The sequence below is a fragment of the Pleurodeles waltl genome, chromosome 7 (assembly GCF_031143425.1).
Source record: "Pleurodeles waltl isolate 20211129_DDA chromosome 7, aPleWal1.hap1.20221129, whole genome shotgun sequence".
Lineage (NCBI taxonomy): Eukaryota > Metazoa > Chordata > Amphibia > Caudata > Salamandridae > Pleurodeles > Pleurodeles waltl.
Window position 1 is genome coordinate 1,344,789,162 of NC_090446.1, and position 18,588 is coordinate 1,344,807,749.

Sequence of the window (18,588 nt, forward strand, 5' to 3'; positions counted from 1 at the left end):
GGAGGGGGCCTCATGGCCCCCCTACCCTGGCTGATCTGGGCCCTGTGGGGCCCTGCCATGTAACCTGGGTGCCCCCCAGGGCACTCAGTCACAATGTTGGTGACCGTACGAGGGGCCTGAAGGCCCCACGGCCCAACCGGCTCCCCACCTCCTGTGGGAGCCGGCACTGCTTCCACAGAGAGGGAGGTGCTGAACATGCAGCTCCCTCTCTGTGAGAACAATAGTTTCCTTTGTTTCCCTGCCTGGATCGCCGCTGGCAAGGAGACAGAGGAAACCTCCGCTTCCAGCAAGTGAGAGCTGTTTGACAGCCCTCACTTGCTGGAACCGGAGTGTTTGCTCTGACTTTGCCGGAGCTGTCAAAGCGCCCGTCAAGTCAGAGCAAACAGCAATGTCCTGGGGACGGGGACCCCGGGACATAGCAGGAGCCAGCCCTGAGGGGGTGAGGGGGGAGGAGAGGAGGGATGGGCGGCCCCAAGGGTCAACTATGGCTCCTCAAGGGTGCCAAGCAGCACTCCTCCATCTTAAAGTACCCAATGGAAAAGGTGGTCCTTAGGGCCCAAAAATCTATTTTAAATTTAGCCCCAGGGAGGTGCCCTCCTCTCCCCGGATTTCATTGGAAAATCTGCCCTGGGAGGTCGCAGTCCCCGGGGTAGTGGGGAGGTGCCCGGGGGCTGGCCCACCAAGGGGCTGCATTTAAACTTGCGGGAGCCCACCCTTTTCTTTTTTTTTTTTTTTTAAAAGAGAGAATTCTGCAGATCCGCAAATCCGCGGAGTCTCCCGCCAAACTTTTTTTGTTGTTGAAAAAAATGCTATTTTGCTCTGGGGTCCAGAGCTATGGAGGTCAAGGTGTCCCTACCCTCACCCCTTTTCTTATTCCTTACATTTTTTTCAACATGCCTGCCAAAACTTCCTTGTTGAAGTGTTGGCAGCCAATCAGATCTCAGCAAGAGATTGAGAGGGTTTGTAGAGCCTTCGCATCCCTATATATACAAATTTGTTTTTTCTTTAATATTTCAAAAACTACTGAATGGATTTACACCAAATAACAAGCATCTGCAATACAACAGGTCTCGCGTTTGCTTGAGTTAGAGCTATTGGCATTGCATACTGGACTTTTCTTGCCACACTAATTGGTCAACCCTGCCGCATAATTTGGTCCTCTCTGCCACATAATTCCATGGCCCTGCATATAACTAATGCACTTCAATTTACCTTCTTCCTCTCTCTGCAGCATAAAATGAAAATATTGCCATTATTTATTATATTTTTTTATATTATTATTTTGGGGCATCCTCCCCACCCCCAAACCTAGTGTGGGGACCCAGAGATGACCTAGACAGAAAGAGCACATCGTGCGGTCAGTTACGGGCAAAAATAAAATTAAAAAAAGAAATGCCCCACAACACATTATGGGGCAAGTTTCCGAGTGCAGTGAACATTGTATTATCTTGACTGTAATGCCGACAAGAGCCACTAGAGGACGCCATAATAAAAATAGTATTTGTAAGAAACATGGTCATGTAACCATAAAGTCAGCCCCTTGGGGACATAGCAACATGAAAACTGAATGGCAGTAATGTAGTGTAACCATATATGTAGGCCCTTGAGGGTGTAGTGCCTTACACATATTCAGGGCTAGGAGCCCTACTGCAATACTATTATAAACAAAGCGCTTAAAACACAAACTACTCCCTGCTGTAAAACAAAAGTTCCAGCCATGAGAGAGCTTAAAAAGACATTGAATGGTGGGAGAGGTTACTATTTTGGGGTCACCCCCTTATCTAGTGTGGGGCCAGAGATGACCTAGACAGAAAGAACACCTCATTTGAACAAACTTGTTCAACATTGTCGTAGGACCACCACAGGCTGAGCTATGGGCAAAAATGTTTTTTTTTAAATAAATATTGTAGTATCGGCCCTCCTGCTGTGCTGGGAGAGACGCTTTGAGGAGTTCTGTGTTGAATGCTCCAGTTTGTATATTTTTCAACTGCTAAACATATTAAGTGGCACTCATGTAAAGCACTCCTAAGTTTACGCTATATGAAACGTCACGTCCTCATGTAAAGCATTCCTCCGATCGAGTTTGCGCTATGTGAACCTTTTTTAAAAAAATTATATAAATTAAAAAGAAACCCCATCTAGCTTGCAGCCTTTGTGTGCAGACACCACAAAGAAACAGTGGCATGCCCAAAACAAGGAAGAGGAAGAAACATACGGCCATGCAGCGCAAAGGAGCAAAGTAGAAGAAAACGTAGTACACCACACTAAGCTATATGGCCGATCGTGCAATAATCAGGGTCAGTCTTCAAGGTGATAAAGCAGCCTCCAGGCAGGATAAATGTAAAGCATTTATCTATAAAATCAAGGGAATTTTAAAAGGCAGGCCAAAGAACGAATGAAAGTGATATGGATGGGATGAGCTGTTGCAAGCCTACAGATGTAGATTACAACATGTCCAGAGACAGCGCTTGCACCTTGCCTAGGCTTGACCTAAAAAGGGCGCTTTCTGGAACAAGAGGTACCTTTCTGCCAAATTTGGTGTAATCCCATACAGTAGTTCGGGCACTATTCCTGTTCAAAGTCCCTATGGGAATTAACATGGGGAATGCACATTTTTTGACCACCCAGGTCCCTTTTTTCTCAGCCCATGCTTGACGGATAACTCCCAAACTTTCCAGACAGCAGCTGACATGAGCATAAAATGTTTTGGAAAAATTTCATGAAGATGTGCCAAGCCGGCGCCAATGATATAGGCAAGTAAAAAAATGCTTTTACTATTGAAATTAGGTCCTAACTAGACCTACCTATTGGCAACCACCAGTAGGTTATTTATATATTATTTTTTTCACTGAGAAAAAACAAAGGTTACATGGACGCTATAGTTAGGAAAAAGAATTGTAAAAAAACCTTAGCAATTCACTTGAGAAACCAAAGGTAACAAGGACATTATAGTTATGTTCTGAATTTACTTGCACAAAACCAGAGAGAAATTCAGCAGTTATTGATTGATTTCAAGTAACTATAACTTGCGTCCTAAAGTAACTGCAACTCGCCTGTGGCCAGGCCCTGAGGACAACCCCTATAACCACCGAACCCCTCAGGGCCATTGGCCGTGTGCAGCGGGGGTTCGCTGCGGGGCCCTTGTAACCACCCAACCCCAAGCCAAACAACGGCCTTCGGTCAGGTGCAGCAGGGATTGGCCTTGCAGCCAACTCCCTGTAACCACCCACAGAGTTTTTCTAAACTTTAATAAATTATATAGTTAGAATGATACATTATAGGACAAATTGAAAAGAAAATGTTAATTATCAAGTAAAAAAAGTTAGATCACCTTTCGGTATGTACCATAAATATTTGAAGTTGAAAATAAATTAAAACATGGAAATTACAAATGACACACCTAGACCTGAACCCTCAACCATCAGTGTGAAGGTCAGACATCTAAACCACAAGTCCACAGGTGACACTTTACCATATAGTGTTGAGGCTTAACCATGACATTCGAATCAAAGATGTTTATGGGTAAAAGGTGTAAAAGTTCCATCACTAGAAATGCTTAATATTCAAAAACTTACATAATAAACAGACACATTACCATGATAAACCAGGATTTTAACCTTCAAGCTACAGAGTGACAGTCCTAGCGCTTTACCAGCAGGACACATGTGACGGTTATGCTGTGCAGCAAAACATAAATATAACATTTGGACCAAACATATTGCTGGTGTGACACTTTGAAGTCATTGTATGGAGAAACTATTTCAATAACACTTTTCTCTCTCTTCCATTCCCTGACGGGAGGGGGGGGGGGGGGGGGGGGAGAGAAAAGAGAGTGAAAGAGAAAGAGAAGGAGAAAGAAGAAGAGGAAGAGAAAGAAAGAAAGACAGGACCACAGGGGGAGCCTGAAGTCCCCCACGGCCCTAGCCGACTCCCAAATCCTGCAGGAGCCAGCACTGCTCCCACAACCCGGGGCCTGCATTTTTATCTCTGATCACCCAGGGAAGTTGGTGGTCACTGGGTCTAATACAAGTCCATAGGAGGTGGGCCCTGTGTGCCCATCTCCTTTTTAAAGCCCCAAATCCCCCTGGCCTATCCCGGGCGCAAAAGAAAAGAAAATGGTGGAAGACCGCCTTTTTTTTCCCAACATCAGGAAAATCTGCCGGTTTTCTCGACATTTAAAAAAAATGCATTTTAGCGTTGCTGGGGTCCCTGAGGTTCCCCTAGGACAAGGCTAGGACCCAGGATGACCCTACCCTGGCCCCATTTCTTTATTTCATTGTTTTTGTGGGAATCAGCTGGAGCTGAGTCAAGATCGCTGCCAACACTTTCTTGTTGAAGTGCTGGCAGCCAATCAGATATCAGCACGGAACAGTTGGATCCGTGGGGGATCTCAGTCCCTAGATATGTATATATTTTTTTTAACTCTAACATCTCCAAAACTACTGAAGGGATTTACACCAAATCACAAAAAAGCATGCTTTCTGGACCAAGAGCTAGCTCTCTGCCAAATTTGGTGTAATTCCGTTCAGCGATTCGGGCTCTAGTCATGCTCAAAAAATCCCTTTGTTGTAAAATATTTAAACTCTAAAACCACTGAAATATTAATCGGTTATGGAGTATAACTTGCGCCCTCGCCAGGCACAGCATTGTCATCAATGATTTAATTTCAGATGCCATAAGTAATGTTATCAATGAGAAAATGTTATGAATGATGTAATATGTGAGCTCATAAGCAGTGTATGGTGAGGGCCTATTGGGCCAGGGGAGCCCAACCCTGCCCCCTATATTTTTCTCATTTTTTATCCTATGGCATAGGGACAGAGTCCAAGTCCTAAAATGGCTGCCAAACATATTTGTTGATACGGACGGCAGCCAAACAGATTATCTTTTGATCCACCTGTCTCCCGGTAGGTATCTATAAATTGGAACATTCATTTCTAAAAACCTATTATTTACACCAAATCACATAAAGGACAGTTTTTGAGTAAAGATCAAGCTTTGTGTCAAATGTGCTGTAATTCCCTTTAGCTCTTTTGGCTGTAGCGCTTTTCAAAATTCCTATGAGACACTGCATGGGGAAAACGCATTCTGGGAACTGCCCTTTTTTGTCCCCTGCTTGGTGGATCACCCTGAAAATTTCATGGATGAACCCGTTTTTTGGAAACCTTATTCTAAATACATGTAAAGACATGAATTCAAATCTAAATAAAATAAAATTAATCTAAATTCACCTTAATGAATTCTGCTACTACAAGTAGAGTGGTTTCAGTACTGAAATCTAGGCGAAACCCTTATTGCGTTTTGTAAAGTAGTAGATTTTCTTAAAGGAATGGTGACAGCTGTTTATTTCTTCTAGCATTTTGTAAAGTGAAGGAAGAAAGGAAATTAGTCTATAACTGCTTGGAGTCGCTGGATCTATGCAAGTCTGCTTCAAAAGGGGCAGCACTTAGGCTTGTTTCCAGCACAGTGGGTCAGACCCGGTCTCCAAAAAGTACAAATTAAAAAGATAGGTCACCATGGGATCAGAACAGGTGATGCTAATTTCAAATATGAGGAGGACAGGGGGGTCCAACGGTGAGCCTGCGTTCCAATTTGCTATTATCGGTGCAGAATCTTCTAGGGAGATTTTTTTAAATGTTCTTAATCTTATAAAAATATTTTTTTTAAATGGCCTTCAGTTCTGTTACCTTCATGATTAATTGTAGCCAAAGCTTTTGAAAAGTCTGTGTTCTTAAAATGATCAAAGATGTTCTGAATATTGTAATAGAGATAATCTGGTAAAGTATTGGATAATACTTGAGATGGGATAACTTTCTGTTAACAGGCAGCAGCGTTAAGAAAGGGATGATCTACCTTGGGGCATTTATTGCTTCTGAGTGTTAAGAAGTAGTTGTATGAGATTGTGCTTTCTGGATATGTTTCCAATAATGTATGGTATCTTTGTAGATACGTTTGGCTGAAACATCACAATGCTTTCTTCATTTCCTTTCTAATTGTTTGCTGTGACGGTTAGCTAATTTACGGAATTACAATATTCATTAGAATATTTAGGGAAATGGATGCATTGCTGGGTCAGTTAATCTGGGATATCATGAAACAGTAGGCTACACGTTTTGCACCAATCCCCTGTGGTAGATGGATTGGGTGTTCTTGAGCCAGAATTATATTATCTGGCCCTGCAACTGCAAGAGGTGGGTAGATGGATGTCTGATCCCTCACTCATCAAATTCTCATTTGTTACAAATGGGCCAGTGGCCCAAGAAGCAACATTCATTCTCCTTGGATAGCCTTAACAGCAATGAAGTACTGATGAGATAGATTTAGAAAGCGGAGAAGGGAGTGTGTTAGAAATGGGGTCTCTAGTTGGCAGAGGTATACACCCTTGTCCAAACAGGGACCACAATCCTAGTCAGGGTAAATTGCACAGAATCCAAATTATCCTGTGCCCACCCTCTTGTGGCTTGGCACTGAGCAGTCAGGCTTAACTAAGATGGCCATGTGTAAAGTATTTGTGCAATAAATCATGCAATAACACAGTGAGAACACTACAAATAGACATGATACAGGTTTAGAAAAATATATTTATCTGATTAATGTCAAAACGATCAAGATTTGATAATCACAAGTGGAAATATTACTTTTGTAATAAGAAGAGTATTTAGTTCTTAAAAGCAACAATTGTCTCTTGCAAGCACAAAGTACCTGGTTTGCGTCAAAATTACACACATGAAGACCGCAGAGGAGGAGATGCGTGGAAAAAGGTAGGTGTGCGTCTGATTTCCGGGTGCACACAGACGATGCGTTGATTCTTTGCCAAGCAGCAAGGGTTTTGCGTAGAATTCCGGCACGCAGGCTTGAATCCTTTTTGCGATGCAGGGTCTTTTGATGCCCAGGGACGATGCGTAGAAATCCTGGGCGCGCTGGACGAAGTCAAAGGTGCTGCGTCGATCCAGGGGGGCAAAGCTGCAAAGTTTCTGTCGCATGGCAGGCGCTGCATCGATTCCTCACGCAGGAAGTTGGGCTGCGTCGTTCCGGCTCGCCGACGATCCAGTGGGCTGTGCGTCGAAGTTACGGTCGCAACACTGCCGCGTCGATCTCCACTCGGGGAGCCGTGCTGCGTCATTCCAGTTTGGCGATGCAGTGATTTTCTCACTGCTGGGCAGGCTGTGCGTCGATTTTCGCTGCACAAGGAGTTTCTTTGCAGAGATGAAGTGTTTTTGGCCCGGAGACTTCAGGAACAGGAGCCAAGCTCAATCCAAGCCCTTGGAGAGCACTTCTCAGCAGAACCAGAGGCCAGCAAGGCAGCAGGGCAACAGCAAGACAGCAGTCCTTTACAGCACAGCAATCCAGGTGCGTCCTTTGGCAGCCAAGCAGTTTCTCTTGGCAGGTTGCAGGTTCTGGCGTATGGAGTCTGTCGCAAGAAGTGTGAGTTGTAGGGTCAGGGACCCAGTTTATATACCCAAAAGTGCCTACAAAGAGTGGTTTTAAACTGCACAAGGTCCCCTTTCAGTACAATCCTGTCTGCCAGCGTCCCAGTAGGGGGTTTGGCAGCCTATTTTGTGGGGGCAGGCCACTGTCCTTTGAAATGTAAGTGTCAGGACCTCCACCCTTCCAGCCCAGGAAGACCCATTCAGTATGCAGATGTGTGCAGGTGTGAATGAGCATCCTGTGTTTGTGGTTGTCTGGGTGAACTGCACAGGGGAGCTGTCAACCAGCCCAGCCCAGAAGTGGATTGGAGACAGGCTGTAAGGCACAGAAGGATTTAAGTGCAGAGAAATGCTCACTTTCTAAAAGTAGCATTTCAAAAATAGTAATATAAAATCCAACTTCACCAATAAGTAGGATTTTGTATTACCATTCTGGCCATACTAAATATGACCTGTTTACCCCTTTCTAATCAGAATCTACCACTCAAACAGTATATGAGGGTAGTTCTAATGTTAGCCTATGAAAGGAGCAGGCCCCACAGCAGTGGAAAATACATTTAGTCATTTTCCACTACCAGGACATACAAAACACACTTGTATATGTCCTGTCTTTTACCTACATAGCACCCTGCCCTGAGGGTTACCCAGGGCCTACCTTAGGGGCGACTTATGTGTAGAAAAAGGGGAGTTTCAGGCTTGCAAGTACTTTTAAATGCCAAGTCGAAGTGGCAGTGAAACTGCACACACAGGCCTTGCAATGGCAGGCCTGAGACATGGTTAAGGGGCTACTTATGTGGGTGGCACAATCAGTGCTGCAGGACCACTAGTAGCATTTAATTTACAGGACCTGGGCACATGCAGTGCACTTTACTAGGGACTTACAAATAGATTAAATACGGCAACTGGGTATGAACCAATGTCACCATGTTTTAAGGGAAAGAGCATATGCACTTTAGCACTGGTTAGCATGGTAAAGTGCACAGGGTCTTAAAACCAGCAAAAACAGTGTCAAAAAGTGGGAGGAGGCAGTTGGGGGTGACCACATTAAGACTGTCAGGTCTAACAGGGTGCAACTTCATACACATCGATTATGCAAATTTAACACTTACCTAAAACACCAGCAAGGTCAATCGGGGAGTGAACACAAGCATTCAACACTTACCTAAAATAGTGAAGGGATTAATAGGGATGTGGATGCAAGCAGGTATTGAAACACTGGGCGATATACAGACAAGGATCTGAAATTACCGGGAATTGGCCCAAAGTCATAAGATTCCAGCACACCGAATTTTGAATTATGGGACACACTAGTGGGTCTTACATTCTATTTGGGAAAAGAGTATTATGCCACAGGCAACCACAAGCCAGACACTATTGACACTGGAGATGGGAAGAAAAGCCTGTAAAATTGATTCATAAAGCCCTAACTCAAGAAAGAAAAGTGGATCCCTCTGCAACTTTTACAACTAATATCCTGTAGTGTTAGATTTAAACTCTTACAGTTTAACATTCTGCACAAAGCATACCTTACTTCTAAGAGGCTACATAAAAATATATATTTAGATACACCCGCAGTGCCCCAGATGCCAAGTCTCTAGGGCAGATTTTAATACCCATAACTTGGCAATGTGACACCATGGAAGAATACTGGGATAAGATTGTATCCTTACTGAAAACTAGCGTGGGTGGACCCACTGTTAAAACAGCTGGGTTATGCCTGCCAGGGCTGATGCTGAGGCCCTAAAAAGACGCATTCCATAATTTGGTTATTGACCTAGCTGTAATCATGGCAGAAGACGAATTTCTAGGGCTTGGAAAGCTAACGTACCACCCGGAGTCATCACACTGTGGATCTGTAATATAGAATTTTACGCAGGGGTGGACAACAAAAAAATGACTTCCAGAGGGAACAAGGAGCTGAGAATTCAGGATGATGTGGAGATAGGGGGCATAAAGTTGAAGGCCTTTCAGGAGGTAGCTACAAACCTAAATGCACTGAAGTGAAGAGCAATCATTAGGCACAAAATATAAGGTAGATTAGTGGTGACACCCACACAGTACAAACAACACAAATTCTATAGAACAAAGTCCCTAACAAGAACTGAAATTTGTGTTACAGTGTGACAGACAGGCTTGGGTATATCATAACATACAGTTAACAAATACCTCTGTTTATTGAGCTACTTGGCAGCTATAACTGAGAACAGATTATTGTTTCACCTTATAAATCTGTGACAATGTCTAATTACAGAAATATAAATAATTGCTATTTGTATTGTTGCGTAACAATGAAGGACTATAAAATAATCCAAGGCTATGACTTGTTTTCTGGCAGTCTGCTAAAATTAATACATCATTATTTAAAAAAAAAATAAAAAAAAAAAAAAAAAAAAAAGGAGGAGGATGCGTTCTGCCACTGATGTTGCTCTGTATGGCTACCACTTGGACTGTTTCTCGTCCACTGACTCCAAAACTTTTGAGTGCACAACACACACACTGGCATTTCGGTCCCTGGGAAAAGGCCAGCTTCACCCTAAACATCAGATATAACTATTGCTTTAGAGCAACACACAACTATCTTACACTAAATGAAACAGAAATAATCTTAGGAACATAACTAAGAGCTGGGTATAAAGACTGGATCCTAACAAGTCGATTGGTTTAAAATAATGAATGCCCACTAGATCCACAATCTACTTTTGTTTGTATGTGCTTGGCAATATAATGGGGGAAGAAAAATACCAGGTATGGTTCTCAAATGGCTAAATGAGCCCGCAATGCACTTGTATAAGTTCCAATGTTTTATATGCTCAAGTTTTAAAATATAAAAGAGCACTTTTCGAAGTGTTGTGGTTAAATGGATATACAAACGTCTCTTACCGTTGATCTGGTACAATATTGTGGTTATACCAAATCTGTATTAAGTGTTCATAATAACCACAATTCCTCTACATTGAACTTAAATCTCCAGTTATACTAAACAATAACCCTGATTGATTTGTATACAATTTCCTCTCACTGTACCCGAGCTTTAAAAATATACTTAGATGCAAAATGTTTTATGAGTCAAAATATGTCACCTGTGCACAAGGTGTATAACAGATTACAGTGATCTGTAGCAAGACATAACCATTTAGAATAAAATACAAAATGGCTCCCTACACAGGTTATTTCATTGGACCACAGTTTTTATAGAGGGAAGTAGGTAGTGCTCGGCTTAGTATTTAATGGGCCACAAGGAAGGTGGTGGTGAGACAGAAAAAATAAATATATATATATATATAGTTTAATGAGTCTTTCCTAAGTTTTATATCCCAATGAAGAGTACAGAAAATGTTCTCGAAATACATGATGGTAGCTGTAAGAAGCTGGTTGTCTCTGTAGTGCACCAATGTAGGAAAGTAGTCTCTTTTTAGCATGGTTACCCCCACTTTTTGCACGTTTGTCAGTGGGTATGACTGTGTTCACTGGGATCCTGCTAACCAGGACCCCAGTGATTATGCTCTCTCCTTTCTAACTTGGTAACTTGTACCATTTTCACCCCACAGTTGGCATACTGGTGCCCCCATGTAAGTCCCTAGCATGTGGTACCTAGGTACCCAGAGTATTGTAGTACCAGGGGATCCCCGTGGGCTGCAGCTTGTATTATGCCACCCATGGGGAGCCCATGCAAAGTGTTCTGCAGGCCTGCTAATGCAGCCTGCATGAAAGGGTGCATGCACCCTTTTTCACCGTAGGTCACTGCACCAGGCCACTATAAGTCACCCCTATGGCAGGCCCTCCTAACCCAGAGGACAGGGTGCTAGTACCTGTGTGTGAGGGCACCCCTGCAATAGCAGAGGTGCCCCCACGAACTCCAGTGCCATTTTCATGGACTTCGTGAGTGTAGGGACGCCATTTTATGCATGTACTGGACATAGGTCACTACCTATGCACTACCTATGTCCAGCTACATAATGGTAACTCAGAACCTAGGCATGTTTGGTATCAAACATGTCAGAATCATACCCCAATACGGTTGCCAGTATTGGAAGTATGATTCCATGCACTCTCTGGGCTCCTTAGAGGACCCTCAGCATTGCTCCTACCAGCCTTCTGGGGTTTTCCAGGCAGCCTAAGCTGCTGACACTCCTCAGACAGGTTTCTGCCCTCCTGCTGCTTGAATAGCTCAAGCCCAGGAAAGCAGAACAAAGGATTTCCTTTGGGAGAGGAAGGTAACACCCTCTCCCCTTGGAAATAGGTGTTAAATGGCTTGTGAGGGGTAGCCTCCCCAAACCACTGGTATGCTTCGAAGGGCACATTTATTGTCCTCTGTACAGAAACCAGTCTACACTGTTTCAGGGACCTCCAGTCCCTGCTCTGAAATGGAAGAGGACAATGGAAAGGGGAGTGACCAATCTCCTGCCCTTCACCACCCTGTGTGGGGGGTGGGCAGAGCTTCTCCAGAGGGTCCCTGGGTTCTGCCATCTTGAATCCAAGGTTGGCAGGGACCTCTGGGAGCATCTGAGTGGCCAGGACTGGCAGGTGACATCAGAGCCCCCTTCTGATAGGTGGTCACCTAGCTAGGTGACCAATCTCCCTTTCAGGGCTATTTAGGGTCTCTCTTGGGAGTGTCCTCAGATTTGGCTTGCAATATTCCAGCAAGACTCCTCTGCAACCTTACTTTGACTTCTAGCCATAGGAACTGCCACTGGACCCTCCAGGAACCAACAATCTGCATACATGAGGAAAGCTCTGCTTGCAACATTGTTTCCATGGCTCCTTCCAGCTTCTGCAAGATTTCCCAAGTTGCGCATCCTCTGATGGCCGCAAGTCTTCAGTCTGCATGAGGAGGAAGAAGGAATCACTCCTCTGCAGCCGCAGGCACCTACTGCAATGACGAACGGCTGCATGGATCTCCTCTCATCCTGAGCTGCGTGGATCGTGCATCATGGGTGGTGGTCCAGAGTAGTCCTGTTGGGCCTCTCTGCCAGCTGTCCAACTTTGACGGAGGTAAGCCCTTGCCTTCCCACGCAGGACAGTATCCCCGTGCACCGCATCTCTTGCAGATGCCAAGGTTTGTTTGCATCTCCAAGGGATCTTCAGACTGCATGTAGTCCTAACGCCCAACACTCCTTCCTGCGACGCACAGTCCTCTGCGTGCTTCTCCTGCGACGTGGGACCCTTCTCCAGTCGTGCTGTGTGGGCTCTACTGCAACTCCTGTGTCCCCATCCTATGGGACTCCTGTGGGTGCTGCTTCTGCTCCTGTGGACTCTCTCTGTCGCTGAGGATCCCCTGTGACTCATCTCTCCTGGGTTGAGTCATCCTGGGCCTTGCTGCACCCCGGCAGCTCCATTTTCTGACAACCGCAACATCTGCCTTTGCCAAGGCTTGTTGGTGAAATCCTTGCACCAGAACCCAACTGCAATTTTTCTTCCAGGGTAGGACATTATCTGCATCCCTTAGGAACTCTTCACCGACTCCAGGGCTGCAGTGCTGGCCTTCACATCACGGAGGACCAACTCCTGCAATCCTAGACTGGTGGGTAGGGGCTCCTGCCCCCCACTGGACTCTCCTGTGAATCTGTACTTGGTCCCCTTCTTCCCCAGGTCTTCTTCTTCAGGAATCCACCGCTGGTTTCTTGCAGTTTTGTCTGGTTGTTTATTTTCCTTCCTTTTGGGTGGTTTGGGGAAATCCACTAACTTACTCCTTTCTTCCTGGTCGCTAGTGACCGCTGTGGTACTTACCTTTGGGGTTCCCTATTACTCCCAGCTCCCATCTACACATTCCACTTACCTTGATGGGGTTCCTGTGTTCGCATTCCATTTTTTTCGTATATGGTTTGGGCTCCCCCTAGGGTCACTATTGTCTAATTGCATTTGCACTGTTTTCTATTACTTTATATGCCAATTGCTGATAACTGGTGTATATATTTAGTATGTTACCCCCTATTTGAGGGTCCCTCCAGTATTTTTTGTTATTGTGTTACTACAATAAAGTACCCTTATTTTTGTAACACTGAGTGTTTTCTTTCATGTGTGTTAGTGCTGTGTGACTACAGTGGTATTGCATGAGCTTTGCACGTCTCCTAGATAAGCCTTGGCTGCTCATCCACAGCTACCTCTAAAGAGCCTGGCTTGCCGGCTTCCTACAACCAATGTATAGGGGCACTATGCAGATAGTCTAGGCAACCCTTATTGGTTTGCAGCAGAGGTCTTCAAACTGGGGGGCGGGCCCCCCTTTGGGGGCCTCAAGCGATCCTGGGGGGGTGCCAAAAGTCTGTCCAAAAGAAATATTATACAGTTAACATGCCTTTGTTTTAAGCAGAAACATGTTATTGCAGTTTTAAAAAGGTAACAGTACTTAACTGCAATGTTTAAATACGTTTAGACCTATTTAAACATTGCCATCTTTCTAAAATAATTGTGAACCATTCTGAGGGGGGGCCCAAAGGCTTTTTTTTTTTCCAACGGGGGGGGGGGGGCCTTAAAAAGTTTGAAGACCACTGGTTTACAGGGTTACAAATGACAATCCCAAAAGCTCTCTTTTGTGGAAGTGTGGGCGAGCAGTTAGTTTAAGCTCATCAGGAGGTAGCACTAAGCATTTGCTGTACTCACAGAGGCAATAAATGAGACACATACGCAAGAAGGAATGCAAGACCAATTGTTTTTTATATTAAGTTTCAACACCAGATTATTCTGACCAAGATAAATACTGCTGCAAGTTTGGAAGTAAAGCAGTAATGTAAACCTATGGAGAAAAACACAAGTATTGCATACAGACATTTAACATCGACTTACAGAACTGTTTTTCAGGAGTTAAGGTAAGTACGGGGCACTGTTCAAGGCAGCACCAACAGGTCACCTCAGGGGGCTCTGGGGCATCCGGGTACAGAGGTGCTTTACAACACTGGGTGCCCCATTGATTTCAATGGGAAATGGTCCTGGAGAAAAGAAGCTGCAGGAGAGGACTGGGGGTCCAGTCTAAGTGAGCCAACAGGGGGGCTCAAGTCTTGCGAGGATTGGGGACACCAGTGATCCTCTTCTCCTCAGTCGGGGCGGCCAGGTGCAGAGGCATCCTAGACCATCAGGTTACCGTCACCAGAGGCGGTCGGGGCTCAGGGGGGTCTGCAAGAAGAGGCTTCAAGATTGGCCGGTGGGACCAGTCCGACTGAACCAACTGGTGGGTTGAAGACTCACGAGGCTTGGGATGTAGGGACACCTTTGGTCCTCTTATCTTCAGTCCGGAGTGGCCAGGTGCAGAGGTGTGCTGGACAATCGCGGAGTCCATCAACGGAGCTGGTAGTGAGGCCTGCACAAAGACTACAGGTGTCGTCAGAGAATCCATAGTGGAGACACTCAAGGTGGACTCGTGTCCTGGAGTGATGGGGGGACCACGCTGGCACAGTTGGCCCACTTCAACTCTGGTTAGGGGGCACGGGTGCAGTCCGGTGTCGGGTTTTAGACGGTCCACAGCCCTCATAATTTCTTATTGGTGCCTGCAAAGAGCAGGAAAGTAGCTCTGCTACTCCACGGGAGATCCTGGTAATTTTTAGAAATGCATGCAGTCCAGCCAGACTTCTGGGGGCAGAGCAGCTGCAGGACAAAACAGTTTTGGCACAATTGTCAAGGACTGTAGGGAGGCTGGCTGGACCGGGCCAAATCAGGAGCTGCTCCTCTGTTCTTGCTTTTCGCTGCTCTTTGGTGTCCTTCTTCTTGGGTCCAGAGAATCGGTCTTTTGGTGTCAGGGAGCCACCTAAATACTGAATTAAGGGCCATTTAGGGGTGTGTAGGGTAGTAGTCAATTGTTTTTTTGTTTCTGTTTTTAGGAAAGGAGCACTGGCGAGCTGTTTGGCAGGAACACTGTGCACCTCAGTCAAAAAAATCTCAGTACCAGTGGCAAAATGTGTGTGGCAGGGTTGACCAAGTGAAAAAGGGAGCTTATGTACCATAGCATTACAATGTTAATTAATATTTAAAAAAAGGCTACTTAAAGCCTAAATAAATACGGGGGATTTGATAGCTCTGCCTCAATTAATTCACTCTAAAAATGAAGAAAAACTATTGTCATGAACTTTAAAATAGTACACTGTAAGTCGGGATAGAAACAATCATCGAGAAAATAACATTGTTGCATATAAGAGATTTGTTTATAAACACTACATTGTATAACTTTAATTGAAACCAAGTCTTTTTTGGATGCAAGTAAACATTAAAAGATTTTTCTTTAAAAAAAAAAATCCTTGAGCTGCTTGGATTGTGAACAGGATTGTATAAATCTGTTCTCTCTCTCGCTCTGCTACACAGCTGGTCACAAACGAGTGTTACCATTATTTAAGTGTGCAGAAGTAAAGGTCTCTTCCATGCAAGTCCTTAAATTTGTGGACCTGTTGCTCTTAGACAGTCAGACGTTTCCTCCGGTTTTCAAATGACGCAGCTGATTTTATTAACAGAACTTCCAAAAATAGTGTACAACGAAAAGGCTATATACTGGGGACATGGACTGATATCTGTCAATCAGGCAAAGCAGCAGGATTCCAGTTGGAGGAGTGTTCATCGGAATCCTTCATAAGAGTTAATGGGACTCCACAGACCATTCGTCCCTCGCAAAGTATAAATACAGAAGAAACGTTGGTACTTCCCTGAGAGTAGACCTCTGGTACCAGTTAACATATACAGCAGTTGAGGCTTTCTTGTTTAGTTTTTCTTTACAACATTAATGTGTCATCAGCAAATTTGAGTACCATGCTTAAATAAACATGCCACACTGGACAGCCTACTGAACTTCAGCTTGAAATGAAATGTAGATTTATATGGCCCGGCTTATCGCTCGTGAGGGTCTCAAGGTGCTGTCCATGGGCATGGGGAGATAAAGTGATTTGCCCAGAATCACAGTACATTGCTCCAATGCCGAAAGTCTAACCCTGATCTCCAGCTCCCAAGGTGGCTCCGACCATTGCACTACATCCTCTCCCTTCAGATAACTGCAGATGAAACAGTTTGTTGTCAAACATTTGAGAGGCTGCCACGGCCTTCCATTACAAGACCCATTCAAAATCATCATCTCCCATAAACCCCTGTAAAGGAAGGCCATACAATCTGCTCTTTACTCAAACAATCCTGTCCATGCAGCCCGAACTGGTGTGGCATTTAAAGTTTTGGAGGGAATGTTATACTGATATAACAGGGGCTCCCAACCTCGGATACATCAACCACCCACATATAATAGATTCGTCTCTCTCTTTGGAGGAAGGTGTTCAATTCATGACCTACTACACATGTTTATTGGATATGGCCAGGAAGCAGCTTTAACTTAAGGGCAATTAAAAAGACCTACACCACATGAGCACACAGAGTGCTGCCACCAGCCATTAGTCATATCACGGCTTGGGCATAGGGATGGCAGTCACATATTTTCAAAGACGCTCCAGTTTGATTGGATTCAATCTCCAGCAGAGTCAAATGCTCAACTCATTAGTAAGTCAAAAACACTGTATAGTGCTGCTCCCCGGGGACCCAGATTACAAGTCTCACGTGCAGGAAACAAATCCATTATTTAAAATGATGAAATAACACAGAGCAGCATTCTATACCTCTTTGAGGAACACCTCGCCATCTACTGGGTCCCAGAACAGATACTCTGACTCTTACGTCCTTCGCAGCTTTGCTGACTCAAACAAGGTCACATTCCCTCTTAATTCCAAGAACACCTTTATCACGTTCAGTTTTCTTCTCCTTTGCATTGCCTCTTTTGACAGATCTGGGAAGATGTGCATCCTATGTCCTGTGACTGATAACAAACCCTTAATCTTCACTGCCTCTAGGTTCCTTTACCCGTCGTCTGAGACTCTAGTTAAATGGTAAATTTCATACTTTCCATCACATCCTCAGATCATCTAGGCGTTTCTATCCTGTAATATTTGTCCACAAGAATGTATCCCATTCTACTCCTTGTTCGAATACTAAGAGTGAATTGAGCAGCAAAACACGTGGTGGTGGAGAGTGGGGTGTTGGGAATCACCCCCTCTAACCTAGCAGGTTTTCTAAAAACAAGCAATGTGTCATGACACATTCTCTAGCTGTTCAAACCTAGAGAGGAACTCAACACATTCACCGTTTTGGCTGTTGAACTTTCACTTCAGCTTCTCTTTGTCACAATTCTCTTCAATTATTTTCCCAATACATGCTGATTTGCTTTACTGTTAATACGCCCCCTCCTGTTAGTGGAGCAAGCAATTCTCGTCAGTGTCTCCAGTATTTTCCCACTTGCAGAGTGGGATCTGAAGGATACCTCACAATCTTCTGGATTTCCTTTTCCTCTGACAGCAGGGAGCAAAGACTGTCATCATCTGGAAGCAAGGACATTTTCAAACTTTCCCTTGTTCCGATGTATGTTTGTCCGGACCCTTCACATGTATGATGGCACTGTTTTTATGAAAGTCCTCTGTGGGTGAAGACTTCTTCCAGCCACTCTAGGAACCTGGATAGATAACTAGGCCTCGTTCTTAATCTGAGTTGTGTGGCTGAGCTCCTGCATAGATAAATAAATCGGGGCCTAAAAAGTAAAAGCAGGTTTCTATGAAGAATAACAAGCTTACCCTTGTCAGATTTCTCACACGGACAATGTGTACATAAACATTGGTATCTAAAACAACATTAGAATTTAAATCCGACCAAATTCAGATAAAAGAAAATAACTTTTTGGTTAAGGATGGCACAAAATTAAAGCAAGCCTAATGTAATTATCAAGAGATATTAACAGCAAAGTGAGAAATTTTCTGACTTAAGGCAACACTTTAAATGCACCAGCATTCTATAAATGATTCATGGCTGGGAAGGCAGCCCAGAGGAATAGAAGGGTTGGGGAGGGTAGCTGCCAGCTGTTTTTCTTCCTTTCGACAGTCAACAGTATGAGAAGAGGGTACTACACATGTGAAAGGTGGTCTCAGGTTTGTATGGTCAGAAAAGGAAAGTGCAGGCAAAATACTAGCTTTTCTCTGCTCTAGGGAAACGCTTGTATTTTGGTTGGACTATAGAAGGTCATCAGTAAAACTAGAATCTTAACTTGCAACCACTGGTATACCTGAATAAGCTCTTTTTCGACAGTGAATACATACAGCTGCACTGTGCTTTTTTTAAAGCCTTGACATTTGTGCTTAGCAGAGGGAAGCAAGTAGCCCAT

General features: G+C 44.4%; 1 protein-coding gene across 1 annotated transcript in view; it reads right to left on the reverse strand.

The window, feature by feature from the left end:
- The window catches only part of NDUFA3 (NADH:ubiquinone oxidoreductase subunit A3), a 46,649-nt gene that overhangs the window by 21,469 nt on the left and 6,592 nt on the right, over positions 1-18,588 (reverse strand). The gene's annotated exons all lie outside the window — the stretch shown is intronic.